Source organism: Hevea brasiliensis, chromosome 7 (assembly GCF_030052815.1).
Source record: "Hevea brasiliensis isolate MT/VB/25A 57/8 chromosome 7, ASM3005281v1, whole genome shotgun sequence".
In the NCBI taxonomy this organism is placed as follows: domain Eukaryota; kingdom Viridiplantae; phylum Streptophyta; class Magnoliopsida; order Malpighiales; family Euphorbiaceae; genus Hevea; species Hevea brasiliensis.
This window is the reverse complement of record NC_079499.1, coordinates 41,489,106-41,508,875: the sequence shown is the minus strand read 5'-3', so window position 1 is coordinate 41,508,875 and position 19,770 is coordinate 41,489,106.

The window sequence follows — 19,770 nt, the reverse complement described above, 5'->3', positions numbered from 1 at the left end:
TAGAATGTTTTTAAATAGTAAAGAATTGTGATTTCAGTTATGATTTGTGTATAATTGATTTTGTTGGAACTTCCTTAAATGGTTAGTCATGATTTGATCAATTGAATTTCATGATCAAAGTCATTTCATACAAATGATTTACATTATTGGCAATGAATATTTTGAGTTTTGGAATTTGATGAGTATTCAGATTTTCAAATTATTTGCTGTAAATTTTGTCAATGTATATTGTACTATATTTTAAATTATAGTTGTGCACCACTGAGTTAACCACTCAGCGATAGCTTTGTATGCTGTCGCCAGTAAGAAGAGCATAGAGCAGTGAGTAAGTTTCTTTGAAGACACATTCAGATCAGCTCCAGGTATATCATAGATATACCCATGTACATAAGATTTGATGTATGCATGTAATAATATGTATGTAAATTATTTGAGCAGTTGTATAAAAACTCTTGTAAAATATTTTGGTATGTAATTAAATGTAAATTATTGTAAATGTAAATTTGGGATTTCATTTATCTGAATAGTTTTGTAATATTAATTTTGAGTCTTGTAATCAATGAAATGTTTCTTTTATGAGGAGATTGATTTGATTATTGAGATTTGAATTATGGGTTCAAATGAAGTTATTGAAGTTGTATTTGAGAAAACATATTGGGAGTGTGTTCTTTGTAGGTTTTGAAGAACTGTTTTCTCAAAATACAACTGGCACTTTGCCGAAATTTTGAAAAAATTTTATAACACCAGATTTTAATCGATGATTTAAATTTCATGAAAATTATTTTAAAATCCCTTGTAGTATATTTAATGGATTATCGGTAGGCGAAGTACGGTAATTCATTAGGTGTACTACGGGATCATGTTACATCTTACAGGGGAGTAGGGTGTGACAGACAATACATTGACAAGGGTAAACTCCATGTGCTTGTCATAAATGTCACTGGTTCGGCCTACTTATCATGTATAAGTGCCTATCATGTTTGTTATATGGCATGAGGCTCACCATTCCATATTATTTATATCTCATATAAATACATTGGGAACAAACATGAATATAATCTTTTTGAATAAGTCATATCCTGTGTGAAGTATCCTCAACTATGAACCAATTTATGATACTTTATGCTAGAAATACTATCACTCATATTCTTAAAAACTTAATAATAGAATTTCTAACAAAATATCAATGGACCTTTTCTATTACACATAAATATATTATGTAAACGGAAAAGTGAAAATGCCTTTTATTAATAAAACATGTACAAGATACATACTAAATGATATGCTCTATGGCATACTACTAATAATCTCCCACTAGTACTAGAGCCATTCATTATAATACTTTTATTAATAAAACATGTACAAGATACATACTAAATGATATACTCTAGGGCATACTACTAATAATCTCCCACTAGTACTAGAGCCATTCATTATAATACTTTAGACCTATCTTCTCAATATGTCGATCTAACTGAGCTTGTGAAAAAGGCTTAGTGAATGGATCAACTGGATTTTTCAGCCAATGCTATTTTCTGCATGGCTATATCGCCTTGCCCAACTATCTCTCTGATAATGTGGTAGTGCCTTTCTATGTGTTTGGATTTCTAGTGAATCCAGGATTCCTTATATCCAAGCAACTTCTTTTGCAGCATCTGATGCAGCAATATACTCAGCCTCTATGGTGGAATCAGCAGTCGTACTCTATTTGGAACTCTTCCAACTAACTGCACTTCCATTACAAATAAACACAAACCTAGAGGTAGGCTTTCTATCATCAATATCTTATTGGAAATCAGAATCAGTATAACCATCCAATTGCAAGTCACCACCTCCATATATCAAGAATAAATCCTTTGTTCTTCTCAAGTACAGGATATTCTTGACAACTATCCAGTGTTCCAAACCTGGATTGGATTGGTACCTGCTAGTCAAACTCACAGCATATGCGATATCTGGCCTAGTACATAACATTGCATACATCAAACTTCCAATAGCTGAAACATATGGAATCCAGGCCATTTTATCTCTTTCTTTTGGTGTCTTTGGAGACATCTCTTTAGAAAGGTGGATACCATGTCTCACTAGTAACAATCCTCTCTTGGAATCAAGCATGTTAAACCTCTTTAACACCTTTTCAAGTATAGACTTTGGGATAAACCAATTATTCTTTTTACTCTATCTCTATAGATGTGAATCCCAAGAATGTAGGTTACCTCCCCTAAGTCTTTCATGGAGAATGTATTTAACAACCATACCTTTACAGTTGTCAACATACCTGTTTCATTACCCATCAATAAAATATCATCCACATATAAGACAAGGAAAGTGACAGCACTATCACTTACCTTCTTATATACTCATGGCTCATCCTCATTTTTGATAAAACCAAATGACTTATTGGCTTCATCAAAATGGATGTTCCAACTCCTCGAAGCTTGTTTCAACCCATAAATGGATCGCTTTAACTTGCATACTTTGGAACCATCTTAGGATTCAAAACCCCTAGGTTGTTCCATGAAAATGTTTTCTTCAATGTATCCATTGAGAAAAGCTGTTTCGACATCCATCTGCCAAATCTCATAATCATAGTGTGCAGCTATTGCTAATAGAATCCTAATTGATTTAAGCATGGCAACAGGCAAGAAAGTCTCCTCATAGTCAATTCCTTGCCTTTGGCAAAACCCTTTCGCTACTAACCTTGCTTTATAGGTCTCTACCTTTCCATCAGAACCAATTTTCTTCTTGAAAACCCATTTGTTACCTATAGGTACAATACCTTCAGGTGGATCAACAAGATCCTAAACTTGATTCTTATACATGGAATCAATCTCAGATTTCATAGCATCAATCCATTTTGAAGAGTCTATATCTGATATAGCTTCTTCATAAGTAAGTGGATCATCTCCATGATCTACTTCTTCATGAGTAGACAACTCTTGTTCTTCTTCATAAAGGAAACCATGTAACGATCGGGCTCTAACCACTAGAGGAATTGTCCACTTTGGCCATAAGCCTCACGGTTTTATCCCATAGGTGGAATGGAGAACTTCCTAGGAGGTCACCCATCCTAGGATTTCTCTCAAGCGAGCACGCTTAACCCTGGAGTTCTTCCAACTCTCGAGGCCATTCTACCAAAAGGCGCCTCTAGTGATTAGTTCTCTCATCTTATATATCATTACTTTTTGAACCCAAGACCATCTCCGTGATTTGCCGATGTGGGATTTGCCTAAGGGACCTTTCTCCCCCCCTTTCAGGACTCAACATCCTCGCTGAGGTTTGCCCCACAATCGCTCAAGAGGACACGCAAGTGGCTCTAATACCAATTATAACGATCGGGCTCCAACCACTAGAGGAATTGTCTGCTTTGGCCATAAGCCTCACGGTTTTGTCCCATAGGTGGAATGGAGAACTTCTCAGGAGGTCACCTATCCTAGGATTTCTCTCAAGCGAGCGCACTTAACCCTGGAGTTCTCTAACTCTCGAGGTCATTCCACTAAAAGGCGCCTCTAGTGATTAGTTCCCTCATCTTATATATCATTACTTTTTGAACCCAATACCATCTCCGTGCTTTGCCGATGTGGGATTTGCCTAAGGGACCTTTTTGATACCACTAAAACATGTCACACCTTATCCCTTGTAAGGCACGACATGTTCTTGTAGCATACCTAATGAATTACGGAACTCCACCTACCGATAACTCATTAGTCATGCTACAAAGGATTTTAAAACAAGCCATAGCTTTCTATCTTATCAATTCTTTTGCAGAAAACTGCATGAGAATAGTTAAAATTCCATGTAAACATTCATTGGAAATAATGATAGACTAAATATTGCAAAAGTTACATTTTCATAAGTCTCAAAGTAAAATACAAAATAGTTACAAACTCAAAATACTTTAGTAATGCAGTATTTTTTAATGCAAACAGCTCAATGTCCGTACATCCATACATATAGGTACAAAATACATCCAAAGGAATCACAAGGGTATACTTAACTTAAATACCCACAAACAATACCAAAATGCTGCTTTCAAGTCTCTCACTTGGCAGCCTTATTCATTCTTTTACCTGTGAAAGCATAAAGAAGCTATCACTAAGTATATCACTCAGTGGTGCATAACTAATAACTTTAAAACTTAAGGTAAAACACAATTTGTCAAAGCATAATAAATCACATTTTTCTTAAGCATGAAAACTTCACAATAGTTCTAAGTCCATAAAGGCCATTTATTGGAATAACATTTCAAATGAGAAATCACACTTTATAAATCACAATTCACAAAGCATTAGTGTTGCCAACATCAACACATAGTTCAGGCCATGACACAAAATTTCACAATCAGTGCCGTGTTGTACACCAGGACAAAGCAATCTCAAAGGGCTAGCTAGCTAGTGAGTACTCATGTAGTCATACCCCACTAACTTTTATTAATGGGAGACATAATCAATATCAATTATCAACCCCAAGTAGCAGTTACTACTGGGGAGTTCCGAAAGGGACTGTCATGCTAACTGTAGTTTCAAAACAGTTTCCAAAAATTTCCCACTCAATAATCACATTTATAAACCAATAAACACATTTAAATTCATCATAATATCCATATAAAGGTGGCAACACCCAAATTTCTTAAATACAAGAGAAAAACCATATTTCAGTCAAAGTAAACTTGTTCAAAGCAAACTCATTCAATTTAACACATTCCAAGCAATTTACAAGTTTAAAAAAGAAGAAAAGGTTAGTTGTGCACAAACCTTCAATAATTCTCCTTCCTTGTTACCTACTTCTCCTTGTCTGTTCCAACTTCTTTTTCTATTGAAAATACACAAATAGAATACCTTAATACCAATCTCAATTGCTGCTAAGAACTCATTACATGCATGTCTAATGCATCCAAGTTAGCTTTGAAAATTTTAGAATATTTTGATTTTGGGACAGCTTGGTGCCCCAATTTTTACCTAGTTTCGATCATAATTTGATGAGGTGTTCTTCAAGAAAATTGTTCATTTAGGTCTTAACTTTATTTTCCTTTTTGAATCGCTTAATTCGGAGCTGTGTAGCTCAAGTTATGACCAAAATACGGTTACTGTTCACGTAACTATTCATCCTGCAGATTCAGTTCTTTCAGATTTATTGATCCAACTTCGTTCAGCAATTTGATCAAGTTAAGTCCATAATTTGGTCTAATATTCTTCATATGAAATGTTCTATTATGTCTTAGGTTTCCATCAGTTCAAGAATTGCCTAAATCAAAGTTTTCTAGAGAGAGTTATGGCCATCCAAAATTTACTGTTCATATGGTAAATCTGCAGTTTTGCAGATTCAGTGATTCAAATTTACTCAGCAATTTAATTGGGTTAAGTCCATAATTTAGCCTCAAGTTCTTCATATGAAATGTTCTACTACGTCTTAGGTTTCCATTGGTTCAAGAATTGCCTAAATCGGAGTTTTCTAGAGAGAGTTATGGCCTTGCAAAGTTTACTCTTCATATGGTCAAATTCTGCAAGTTTCATAATTTTATCTCTAAGTTCAAGGCTCATTTCGGATAGCTTAAGGTCATTTTCGGGGAAGGGTATCTTCAAAAAAATTCTAGCCCTATGTCTTAAGTTTCATTTCCAATTGGTTTCAAACCAATTGGAGTTACGTAGCTCAATTTATGGGCTATCAAACACACTGAACTCAGTATGCAAATTCTGCCCTAGGTTCAAATTTTTCATTTCTTCAATTATTCCCACTAACCAACCTTAATTCACATTTAATTCACCCAAAATGACTATAATTTAGCATTGACACATCAATGGCACTTCCTAGCACAAACCCCACAATTTTCAAACACCAAAGTTTGTAATTTTCCCTAATCCTACCATTTCATTACCTCCATCCATCAACCCAATGTCAATTCAAACTAAATAAACCTCAAATGACCGTAATTTAATACTACACACACCAATTTCACTCTCTAGTACAAAAACTCCAATTTTCCCATGAACCCTAATCTCCCATAATTAAATTTATACACATTTCATGCAATTTCTTTACCCCAATCTTGTATACTACTTCAACTAAGCTTAATCTCATCATAAATTTCATTCAAAGACATCAAACCCTAACTTTTCTCTAATTTGGCCAAAACCCTAGTTTAGATTCCACACATGTTTTCTTTCATTTTCTTATGAAATTTCATGCTTTCTCACATAAATTCATCACACCCAAACTTGATTCAAAGCATATTTGGTTAATCAAGCATGAAAGAGAGAGCTTACCTCACTTGATGATTTTTCTCACTTCCAATCTCTTCCAAATCTTATGCTTCTTGTTTTTAATCTCTCAATCAAAGATCTCTTTGATTTTTTCTTTTAGTGGGCTATGGAATTTATGAAGGGAATTGAAGTGAATCAAGACTTGGAAGGGAAAACAATAGTGGAAGAAGATTGGAGAATAAGAGAAAGAAAAGAGAGGGAGAGGGAAGATGGGTGGTAGCATGGAAGAAGGGAAAGAAGGAGACTTGTCTTTTTTTATACTTATTTATTCCTTTTTAATTAAATAATTAAGTTTAATTGTCAAAAGCTCATAAGTCATTAATTTTAATTAGGTCAAAAATGGAATTTAAATTCTAGATTTGTGCCTCTTTTATTTTCTTTCCACTTTTACTCTAATTTTTCCCTCAATATTTCTTCATAATTCAATATTTTATTTTCTTTTAATTAAATTAACATTTTGATCAAAAATCAACTCTTAAAGTGAATTAACCAAAATGCCCATTATCGGGTCATAATCCCTCTTTTACATTATACCCGCTGAGTCCTTATATTTTTGAGTCACTTGAATTTTTATTGTGTCTATCTCAATTAATTTTCTATTTATTTTTGGTCCTCAAGGTGTCTTTGAAAAGTACTAGTCACGGACCAAAAATGATACTATTCATAACTCAGAGGTTCGGGTTGTTACAAACCATATCTCACTGGTGGGTGAGATACCCTGGTTGATCTATGAGGAATAGCTGTAGATGTTTCATCAATAGGTGTAGGTTGACTAGATGGATCTATATCCATCTGATCTGTTGGTTGGTCAGAATTTTCTAATTCTAACTCTGTTTGCCTTCCTTTGCCTCCTTCTTGAACAAACTGTTGTTACAAACTGTTGTTCAAGAAATGTGGCATCTTTATTTATCACAACCTTTTGTGATGTAGGCAAATAAAAATAATATCCAAAAGTATCTTTTGGATATCCAACAAATCGACCCTTTCTGATCTGATTTCCAATTTATCAGTGTTTAGCTTTTTGATATAAGCTGGACAACCCCAAATCTTAACATGCTTAAGACTTGGTATTCTTCCATGCCATATCTCATAAGGTGTGGAAGATATTGATTTTGATGGAATCCTATTCAGAATATACAAAGCTGATTCTAATGCAAATCCCCAAAAAGAGATTGGCATATCAGTATAGCTCATTATACTGCGTACCATATCTAATAGGGTATAATTTCTCCTTTCAGATACACCATTCAGCTGTGGTGCTCCTGGAGGAGTTTGTAACACCCCTTACTCGTCTATAGTATAGCCGAGCAAGGCGTGCTATACGGCGTGCCGAAGCACCTAGTCTGTAATCAACTCATTTCCTGAACTCAATTTGATTTAAGAAGTTTTTATGTGATATTCATAACATGCTGATACTATTTTCATACTTTAATAAAATCAGTATTTCAAAAATGGCAATAAAAAATTGGCAAGGTGCCGTCTGTATTTCGGACAAACTGTCCTTCTAAACCTGTTAAAAACAGTTCAATGTGATAATATCAAAATCTCAACTATTTCATAGTCTCGATTTCTCAGTAATGTCAATAAACTTTCACAATTATTAAACAGTTCCATAATACAATCCATAATAATTTAAATATATCCAGTAAATCTCCATGTTATTTAATATGTACAAAATATTACAAACTTTAGAGCTTTTATAATATTACAAAATACAGGGCCAAATTTCAAAAATACAACAGAAGTACAAAATACAAGATATCCTAAGTCCTACCGTGTATGCAATGCAGTGCAGATGACTCTGGACTCCTATGCAGATCTGATGTCTCACCCGGTCATAGGTCTGCTGGGCTCCCCAGCTGTGTCTCCAATACTTACGCGTTACAAAAGCAACGTGCTAAGCAATTTTACTTAGTGGTGCCAAATATAAAAAAATATACACTAAAATAATGTAAATGAATTATTTATGAATTTATAACATCGATATTCTTTGCAGTAGTTGACTCTACTTTTATTTGTTAACATTTCAATTTGTGCTAATTTTGGTGATACTGTATGTCAAAAGACTGGATTTAGCTGTTTGAATTTAATAATGCTTAAATTAATTGCCCATATAGCGTATATACTGACCAGACTAGATAAACAGATATACTGGCACTGGGTACCTAGTACCTCGGGCCGTCACACCATCGATCACAAAGTGTCTCCCCATGTACAAATAGTGTGGCTAAAAAGCCATATAGTCAATCTGGTGATAAGCCAAGTATAATAACACAATACGTATAGCCATAGGCTATTAAAGTCACAGTGCGGCATAATATGCCGTAAAAACACAGTTTGGCATAAAGCCATTTACAGAACAGTTGTGAGAATCCTATTGCCATGCCAACCTATCCAAACTAGTCAACTAGGCAAAATAGGGCACATTACAAATTAATTATTTAATTCTTTAACTTTTAGACTTTACTAGCTATTATGTAATTCATAAGTCAATGTATATGTTGACCTTTTTAGGTACTATGGATAAGTTGATTCTAGCATCAACATGTCACAATTTACAATTCAATATGCTGTCAATATAATGCAATTTACCCTTTTACAAGTTGGCATTCATTGCCAAATTACCTCAAGCATCATTGTATGCAAATGTCAAATTCTCAATTTTTGTGTGCTAGATTGGTCTAGCTTAAAGTCCTATTTCTCTTGGTTTTTAGCTTCTGGTCAAAGAAGAAAAATTGTAGTACTATGTCTTATTGCACTAGTGGCAAAATTTTAGGTCATTCTGAATTGTATAGACCAAGATATGGTCAATTTACTAAAACTGGATAGATTGCACCTTTAGTGCAAAATTTGGTCAATTTTAGGTCACTTTTAGTTTTAGCAGTTTTGGTATCCGAAATTTTGCAAACTATTTGACTTGGTTCTGGCCATTTCTGAGCTTTGGTGTCTTCATAAGAATTGTAGCTCTATGTCTAAGCTATCCATGGTAAAAATTTCAGGTCAATTGGACATGTTTTGAGTGAGTTATGGTCATCCTAATAACTACTATTCATATAGTCAAAAATCTGGGTTTGCAAGGTTGTCATTCTGGATTTGGTCATTTTTAAGGTTAGTTTCTAGGCAGAGTTTTGGCAACATTTCTACTTGAAAGTTGGCCTATTTGGTGTCTAGTTTCACCCCCCATTGGTCTCATACCAATTGGGTTCACAGTTTTGCACTTATGACCTAATTTAGGTACTGCCAATATACACAACCTGCATTTGAACATCACACTTCTAATTTTGACAATCCTCCTCCTCCCAATACTTCAACATTTAATCATGGCACTTATAACATCCCCACTGTACGTGTTCTGTACATTCTGTTGCTCTAGTAGCCAAATAACAGTCCAGGCAAGTCAGGATGTCTGGAACTACACTTCGGTGATAGTGAACAAACATATAATGATGAAATAAATAAAAAGAAAATACAAGAAAAATCAAACAAAAATGAAAGAGAGAAAATGAAGCTAAGTTAAACGAGCCGACACATGGCGATGGCGCATGACTTTGGGAAGGCGTTGCCAGGACAGGCCATGAGGAACCCTCTGAATTTAATTTTGAGACATAAATAAAGGTTTATTGAAATGTAATTGACAATAGAAATATCAAAGAAAAATTAATAGATTAGTACAAATAAAAATGAAAAATCGAGAAACAGACAAAAATCGGTATTACCGAAAAATCGGGAATATAACCCGAAGTGGGGTATTTTGGTCATTTGACACATAGTGTTGCCTTTTGACCTGAATCTCCATTAAAAATAAATGATATTACACTTAGAAAATGTCAAAGAAAAATTAGAAAGTTAGTATAAACGAAAAATAAAAATTAAAGAAATCGGCGGTACAGGGAGTAAATCGGTGTTACCGAAAAAGTCTGAACTTGACCCGAAGAGGGGCATTTTGGTCAATTGACACCTAGAGTTGACTTTTGACTTAAATGTCCATGAAAAATAAGTGGTATTATATTTTGAAAATTTAATGAAAAATGAAATTATAAATGAAATGCAATTAAAGGAAATATGGGGCTATAATTAGAATTATGAAAGTTTAATTATTTTAACTATTATTTAAATGTTTAGTGGGGTATAAAACCATAAGTGGACAGCATTTTCCACTAAACCATTTCATCTTCTTCACTCCTTCATCACCATTGCCGAATTTTATTTTCTCTCCCAAGCTCATCCATGGATGCCCATATACAAGCCTTCATGCACCATTAATCAAGCCATCATTTCTTCAAGAGTCCTTCATTAAACTTGTTCTACACATCATAGGCAGCATGTAGGAAGCAAGAAAGAGGAGTTTTGGTGAAGTTTAATCAAGCCCAAGATGAGGTTAGTGCTTAATCTCCCCATTTTCTTTCATTAGATCTTGTTTTGAGCTTTGGGTGAGTTGATTTGTGAAGAAATTGAGTAAATTAATGTATATTTGGTGAGCCCTTCATTTCGGCAGCCAAGACATTCATGGGATTTTGATGTGTTTAAATGATATAGATGAGTTTAAAGATGATGTTCGATATGGGTATATATATGGGAAGTGATAGGACTTGAATTGATAGAAATTGAGAAATTTAAATTATGGTTTGAAACAATTATTGGAGATTTGTGATGTTGCTTCATTTTGGACAGCCATGAACCCTTGTTGAGCTTGAGTTATTTTTACTTCTAATGAATGAAGATGAAGGTTGAATTGTCCAAATGAAAGTTGTAGTAAGTTTGTGCACAAGTATGTACATGTAGTATTTAGATTAAAGGTGTGAAATGGAACCTTGAAGCCTTGAGCAAACTGCCATGTTTGGCAGCCCCTAATAGCATGAAATTGTGTGTGAATATATGGTTATTAATGATATATGTGAATGTCAATTTGTGGGCAGCAAGTGTAAGTGATGTTGAAGTATGAATATGTTGAAGTATATGTGTAATATTAACATTGAAGTATGTTGAATTTGGGTAGATGTAAATATTGAAGTTTAATGGTGTATTGTGTGCCTTGTGCACTTGAGTATTCTGTCCAGAATTTTTGCTGGGATTGTGTACAAAATATGTATGGAAGTGTTGCTGATTGAATATTGTAGTAATGAGGAGGAGAAGGAACATTAAATTGGGAGTGTATGAGCTTTGTGCAGGTTGTGTATTGAAGGCAACACCTAAATGAGGCCATAAGTGGCAAACTATGAACCCAATTGGTATGAGGCCAATATTGGGTGAAACTAGACACCAAATAGGCCAACTTTCATGGAGAAAGGTTGCCAAAATTCTTCCTAGAAACTGACCTTAAAAAGTGACCAAATCCGGATTAGTGCATTTAAGGCCTGAAAACTGACCATTTGGGCAGCAGTTAGTGTTTAGGCCATAACTCACTCAAAACAGGTCCAATTGACCTGAAACTTTGACCATGAATAGCTAAGACCAATATCTACAGGTCTTATGAAGACACCCAATCCCAAAAATGACCATAAGCAAGTAAAAAAGCTTGCACAAGTTCGGGTCCAAAAACTGGCCGAACCTAAAATGACCTAAAATGACCTAAAGTGACCAATTTTGATTCATTTTGACCAGCAATAGAAAAATGACCATAACTTGGTCTATATAACTCAGAATGACCTGAAATTTTGCCCCGCGTTCCATAAGACATAGACCTACAAGTTTGTAGTTTGGACCGAAACCCAAAAACTGATGGAACTAGGTCTTCCGGCTAGGTCAAAATAGTACACCGAAATCCGGTAAATTGCAATAAAATGCAATACACTTGGAAATGAAATTGGTAACATATACCAACATTAAAGGGCTATAAAATGTGACATATTGGTAACATTAGAATTGACTCACGTAGAGTGCATCAAGGGTCAACATTATAGGTTGACTAATGAAATGAATTGAGGGGAATAGTACCAAGAGAAATAGGACTTTAAGCTAGACAAATCTAGCACACAAAAATTGAGAAATTGACCAAATTTTGAAGTAAAGGTGCAATCTGTCCAGCTTTAGTAGATTGATCATAACTTGGTCTATACAACTCGAAATGACCTGAAATTTTTCCCCGCGTGCAATAAGACATAGAGCTACAATTTTGCTTCTTTGACCAGAAGCTAAAAACCAACGGAAATAGGACTTTAAGCTAGACCAATCTAGCACACTAAAATTGAAAATTGGTAATTACATAAAATGATGCTTGAAGTGATTTGGCAATGAATGCCAACTTGTGAAAAGGGTAAATTGCATTATATTGACAACATATTGAATTGTAAATTGTGACATGTTGATGCTAGAATCAACCTATCCATGATGCATAAAAAGGTCAATAATTTTATTAACTAGTGAAAGGCATAAAGATGTATAAACCCTATGAATAAAGAATTAAATATGTAACATTGTAATATGCCCTAATGTGCCTAGTTGACTAGTTTGGATAGGTTGGTATGCCAATAGGATTCTGATAGCTGTTCTGTAAATGACTTTACGTGATATTGTGTTTTATGGCTTATTATGCCATACTATGATTTTAATAGCCTATGGCTATACAGTTTGTGTTATTATACTCGGCTTAATGCCTGAATGATTATGCGGCTTTTTAGCCACACTGTTTGCACACCGGGAGACACTTTGTGACCGATGGTGTGACGGCCCGAGGTACTAGGTACCCAGTGCTAGTATATCTGTTTATCCAGTCTGGTCAGTGTATAGGCTATATGGGCAGTATTTAAAACATTATTCAATTCAGGAAGCTAATTTAAGTTAAGTATAATGAAATTTCAGTACAATTAAATTAAGTATTGAATGAATGAGTAAAGGAGATTAGCAAAAGAAACATAACAAAAATATAAATTGCAGAACTGTTGAGACTTGAAATACAATACAGTTAGAATAATTTGTATACTGGGTAGTATTACTGAAAAGTTATAAACTAAGCACTTCCAAAGAGAAACAAACTAGTATATAAGATCGCTGATACTAGAAATACCGTACCAAATTAAATTGATTCTTGAGTATTCAAATTATGATTTATTTCTTTCTTTATTTGTATATATTATTTCTTGTTATACTATTGCACCACTAAGCAGAAATGCTTAGCGCGATGGAATTGCTTCCTCGCGCAGGTACTAAAGGTAAAATCAGTAGACTGGCGACTGAGATTTTTGGAGTCCAGATCTGCAGAAGTGTCAGAAGAATTGAAGGTTTTCACCTCCTCAGCAATGCATGTAGATAGAGCTCATTTTAAGCATGTTTTATATTCTGTACATTATAATTACTGCTATTATTGTAATGTGAATTAGTAACTGTAATTTTATTTGTATATTCTGTACTTGATAAATTTATGTACTTAGTTGGCAAATTATGCAAAATAATAAAATGTAAGAATTTTGATATATGAGTTAAGTATCTGATCATGATGATTCTGATTGAGATTGAGTATGAAAAATTTTGAGACTGATTCTGAGTTGTGAATTGGAGTATATATTGAAATTGTTTTTGGCAGGTTCAGAAGAATTGTTAGTCCAAATTACTGCCAACACTCTGTTGGATTATCATTGAAATTTTTGAATTTTCCAAATTAGTCAGATTTTGATAAAAGTAAAAATAGCCTAAACCTCAGATAAAGTTTTTGAACAAGTAAATCTAGAACTATAATGAAATCAGATAAGATCAGGTGCTCCAGTACGCCGTGTAGCACGCCTTGCTCGGCTACACTGTAGACGGGTGATGGGTGTTACATTTAGTGGTATCAGAGCACGGTTTAGGCATTCCTAGGCAAAGATAAGTGAAAAGATAGTGTGCATACATGCATTGCATTCATAAGAGTCGAGGTGACACTATGCAGATCTGTTTACTTTTGATTATTCAAAGTTAAGATATGGACTCAGAGTTGCAGAGGATATTAGAAAAAGAAGTAGAAAACCTAGATCATGAGGTTATAACGTAGTGACTATGTAATATTCTCGATGTTTGTATTGTAAGCTGCAGATTACAGTACTGACATGGGATTATTGTATAGAGCTAAGTGCTTCCTCATGGTACAATAAACGAAGAATATTTGTAAGTAATCTATAATTTGATACAGTTACGCCCGAATAGAGTATTATTACGGGAAATAAATGTGAAAATTCTTGTCAGAAATTTAAAACTTCAGAACTAGCCTATTGAAAGACTACACTTCTAAGGTAGCTAGAGTCAGAGACTTAGTTGCAATAATGTGGACTACCATTACCACAAAAATTGCTATAAGCTTAGAGAAACTAGTATGGCTATAAATTAGAAAGAACACCTTGAGGATGAAGATATTTGGACATAGATATGGAGTCTTATCAGTATTTTAATGTTTTTGACAGGAAGGAATGATGTAGGTATTTGAGAATACATTTAGAAATTGTATTGATGCTCTCTCCGGAAGCAAGAATAGATACCTTCCATTGATGGAGTTATTTTGGCTGAGCTGCAAGTGAAGCCGAATCTGTTACAACAGATACAGGATGGGCAAAAGACAGATGGGAAATTAATGGCTATTATGGGCAAAATCACTGAGGGGAAGGAAACTAAATATGAAGTGAAAGAAAATGGGTGCCTGTATTATAAAGAAAGAGTGTGTATTCCAGATGATAAAGAATTGAAAACCAGTATTCTGAAAGAAGCACATAACAGTGTGTATGCTATGCACTCAGGAATCACAAAAATGTACCATGACCTGAAACTCCGATAACTAGATGCTTGACATGTTAGCAAGTCAAAGCAGAACATCAAGTTCCATCAGGTTTGTTACAGCCCATAAACATACCTGAATGGAAATGGGATCAAGTCACTATGGACTTTGTCAGTGGTCTACCTCTCACTCAGAAGAAGCATGATGCAATATGGGTGATTGTGGATAGGTTAACCAAATCAGCACATTTTCTGCCAGTCAGAACTGACTACTCACTGGAAAAGCTAGCAGAATTATACATCAGTGAGATAGTTAGACTACATGGAATTCCACCTTCTATTATATCTGATAGAGACCCGAGGTTTACATCTAGATTTTGGAAGAAATTACAAGAATCCTTGGGCACACAAATCCATTTTAGTACGGCTTTTCATCCTCAGATGGATGGACAGTCAGAAAGAATAATCCAGGTCCTCGAGGATATGCTGAGAAGTTATGTTATTGAGTTTGAAGGAAGTTGGGACAGATACCTTCCACTGGCAGAATTTGAATACAATAATAGCTATCAAGCTAGCATACAAATGGCACCCTATGAAGCATTATATGGGAGAAAATGCAAAACACCTGTATGTTGGACTGAGTTGGGTGAAGATAAGCTAGTGGAGCGAGACCTGATAAAACAGACAGAGGAAAAGGTGAAACTAATAAAGGCCAATTTGAAAATCGCCTCAGACTGACAGAAATCTTATGTTGACTTGAGGAGAAAAGACATTGAGTATAAAGTTGGCGAGAAGGTATTTCTCAGATTATCACCGTGGAAGAAAGTGTTGAGATTTGGGAAAAAGGGAAAATTAAGCCCTAGGTTTATTGGCCCATATGAAGTTATTGAACGTGTGGGACCAGTAGCTTACAGATTAGCCTTACCACCTGAGCTAGACAAGATACATAATGTGTTCCATGTCTCGATGCTCAGAAGATACAGATTAGATCCTTCACATGTCATCTCAGCAGAAGAAATTGTGGTACAACCTGACCTGACATATGAAGAAGAACCAATTAAAATCTTGGCACGAGAGGTAAAAGAGCTCAGAAACAAGACAATTCCACTAGTGAAAATCCTATGGAGACAGCACAACACGGAAGAGGCAACATTGGAGAGTGAGGAGACAATGAGACAACAGTTCCCTTAGCCCTTCACATGAGGTAAATTTTGAGGACGAAATTTTTATTTAGAGGGGAAGAGTTGTAACATCCCTACTGTACGTGTTCTGTACGTTCTGTTGCTCTAGTGGCCAAATAACAGTCCAGGCAAGTCAGGATGTCTGGAACTACACTTCGGTGATAGTGAACAAACATATAATGATGAAATAAATAAAAAGAAAATACAAGAAAAATCAAACAAAAATGAAAGAGAGAAAATGAAGCTAAGTTAAACGAGCCGACACCGCAGCGATGGGTGACCGCACTGGGAAGGCCGTTGCCGACCCCAGGACCGCAGGGAACCCTCTGAATTTAATTTTGAGACATAAATAAAGGTTTATTGAAATGTAATTGACAATAGAAATATCAAAGAAAAATTAATAGATTAGTACAAAGAAAAATGAAAAATCGAGAAACAGACAAAAATCGGTATTACCGAAAAATCAGGAATATAACTCGAAGTGGGGTATTTTGGTCATTTGACACATAGTGTTGCCTTTTGACCTCAATCTCCATTAAAAATAAATGATATTACACTTAGAAAATGTCAAAGAAAAATTAGAAAGTTAGTATAAACAAAAAATAAAAATTAAAGAAATCGGCGGTACAGGGAGTAAATCGGTGTTACCGAAAAAGTCTGAACTTGACCCGAAGAGGGGCATTTTGGTCAATTGACACTTACAGTTGACTTTTGACTTAAATGTCCATGAAAAATAAGTGGTATTATATTTTGAAAATTTAATGAAAAATGAAATTATAAATGAAATGCAATTAAAGGAAACATGGGGCTATAATTAGAATTATGAAAGTTTAATTATTTTAACTATTATTTAAATGTTTAGTGGGGTATAAAACCATAAGTGGACAGCATTTTCCACTAAACCATTTCATCTTCTTCACTCCTTCATCACCATTGCCGAATTTTATTTTCTCTCCCAAGCTCATCCATGGATGCCCATATACAAGCCTTCATGCACCATTAATCAAGCCATCATTTCTTCAAGAGTCCTTCATTAAACTTGTTCTACACATCATAGGCAGCATGTAGGAAGCAAGAAAGAGGAGTTTTGGTGAAGTTTAATCAAGCCCAAGATGAGGTTAGTGCTTAATCTCCCCATTTTCTTTCATTAGATATTGTTTTGAGCTTTGGGTGAGTTGATTTGTGAAGAAATTGAGTAAATTAATGTATATTTGGTGAGCCCTTCATTTCGGCAGCCAAGACATTCATGGGATTTTGATGTGTTTAAATGATGTAGATGAGTTTAAAGATGATGTTCGATATGGGTATATATATGGGAAGTGATAGGACTTGAATTGATAGAAATTGAGAAATTTAAATTATGGTTTAAAACAATTATTGGAGATTTGTGATGTTGCTTCATTTTGGGCAGCCATGAACCCTTGTTGAGCTTGAGTTATTTTTGCTTCTAATGAATGAAGATGAAGGTTGAATTGTCCAAATGAAAGTTGTAGTAAGTTTGTGAACAAGTATGTACATGTAGTGTTTAGATTAAAGATGTGAAATGGAACCTTGAAGCCTTGAGCAAACTACCATGTTTGGCAGCCCCCTAATAGCATGAAATTGTGTGTGAATATATGGTTATTAATGATATATGTGAATGTCAATTTGTGGGCAGCAAGTGTAAGTGATGTTGAAGTATGAATATGTTGAAGTATATGTGTAATATTAACATTGAAGTATGTTGAATTTGGGTGGATGTAAATATTGAAGTTCAATGGTGTATTGTGTGCCTTGTGCACTTGAGTATTCTGCCCAAAATTTTTGCTGGGATTGTGTATAATATATGTATGGAAGTGTTGCTGATTGAATATTGTAGTAATGAGGAGGAGAAGGAACATTAAATTGGGAGTGTATGAGCTTTGTGCAGGTTGTGTATTGAAGGCAGCACCTAAATGAGGCCATAAGTGCCAAACAATGAACCCAATTGGTATGAAGCCAATATGGGGTGAAACTAGACACCAAATAGGCCAACTTTCATGTAGAAAGGTTGCCAAAATTCTGCCTAGAAACTGACCTTAAAAAGTGACCAAATCCGGATTAGTGCATTTAAGGCCTGAAAACTGATCATTTGGGCAGTAGTTAGTGTTTAGGCCATAACTCATTCAAAACAGGTCCAATTGACCTGAAACTTTGACCATGAATAGTTAAGACCTATATCTACAAGTCTTATGAAGACACCCAAGCCCAGAAATGACCATAAGCAAGTCAAAAAGCTTGCACAAGTTCGGGTCCAAAAACTGGCTAAACCCAAAATGACCTAAAATGACCTAAAGTGACCAATTTTGATACATTTTGACCAGCAATAGTAAAATGACCATAAGTTGGTCTACATAACTCAGAATGACCTGAAATTTTGCCCCGCGTTCCATAAGACATAGACCTACAAGTTTGTAGTTTGGACCGAAACCCAAAAACTGAGGAAACTAGGTCGTCCGGCTAGGTCAAAATAGTACACCGAAATCCGGTAAATTGCAATAAAATGCAATACACTTGGAAATGAAATTGGTAACATATACCAATATTAAAGGGCTATAAAATGTGACATATTGGTAACATTAGAATTGACTCACGTAGAGTGCATCAAGGGTCAACATTATAGGTTGACTAATGAAATGAATTGAGGGGAATAGTACCAAGAGAAATAGGACTTTAAGCTAGACAAATCTAGCACACAAAAATTGAGAAATTGACCAAATTTTGAAGTAAAGGTGCAATCTGTCCAGCTTTAGTAGATTGACCATAACTTGGACTATACAACTCGAAATGACCTGAAATTTTGCCCCGCGTGCAATAAGACATAGAGCTACAATTTTGCTTCTTTGACCAGAAGCCAAAAACCAAGTGAAATGGGACTTTAAGCTAGACCAATCTAGCACACTAAAATTGAAAATTGGTAATTACATAAAATGATGCTTGAAGTGATTTGGCAATGAATGCCAACTTGTGAAAAGGGTAAATCGCATTATATTGACAACATATTGAATTGTAAATTGTGACATGTTGATGCTAGAATCAACCTATCCATGATGCATAAAAAGTTCAATAATTTTATTGACTATTGAAAGGCATAAAGATGTATAAACCCTATGAATAAAGAATTAAATATGTAACATTGTAATATGCCCTAATGTGCCTAGTTGACTAGTTTGGATAGGATTCTGACAGCTGTTTTGTAAATGACTTTACGTCATACTGTGTTTTATGGCTTATTATGCCATACTATGATTTTAATAGCCTTTGGCTATACAGTTTGTGTTATTATACTCGGCTTAATGCCTGAATGATTATGCGGCTTTTTAGCCACACTATTTGCACACCGGGAGACACTTTGTGACCGATGGTGTGACGGCCCGAGGTACTAGGTACCCAGTGCTAGTATATCTGTTTATCCAGTCTGGTCAGTGTATAGGCTATATGGGCAGTATTTAAAACATTATTCAATTCAGGAAGCTAATTTAAGTTAAGTATAATGAAATTTCAGTACAATTAAATTAAGTATTGAATGAATGAGTAAAGGAGATTAGCAAAAGAAACATAACAAAAATATAAATTGCAGAACTGTTGAGACTTGAAATACAATACAGTTAGAATAATTTGTATACTGGGTAGTA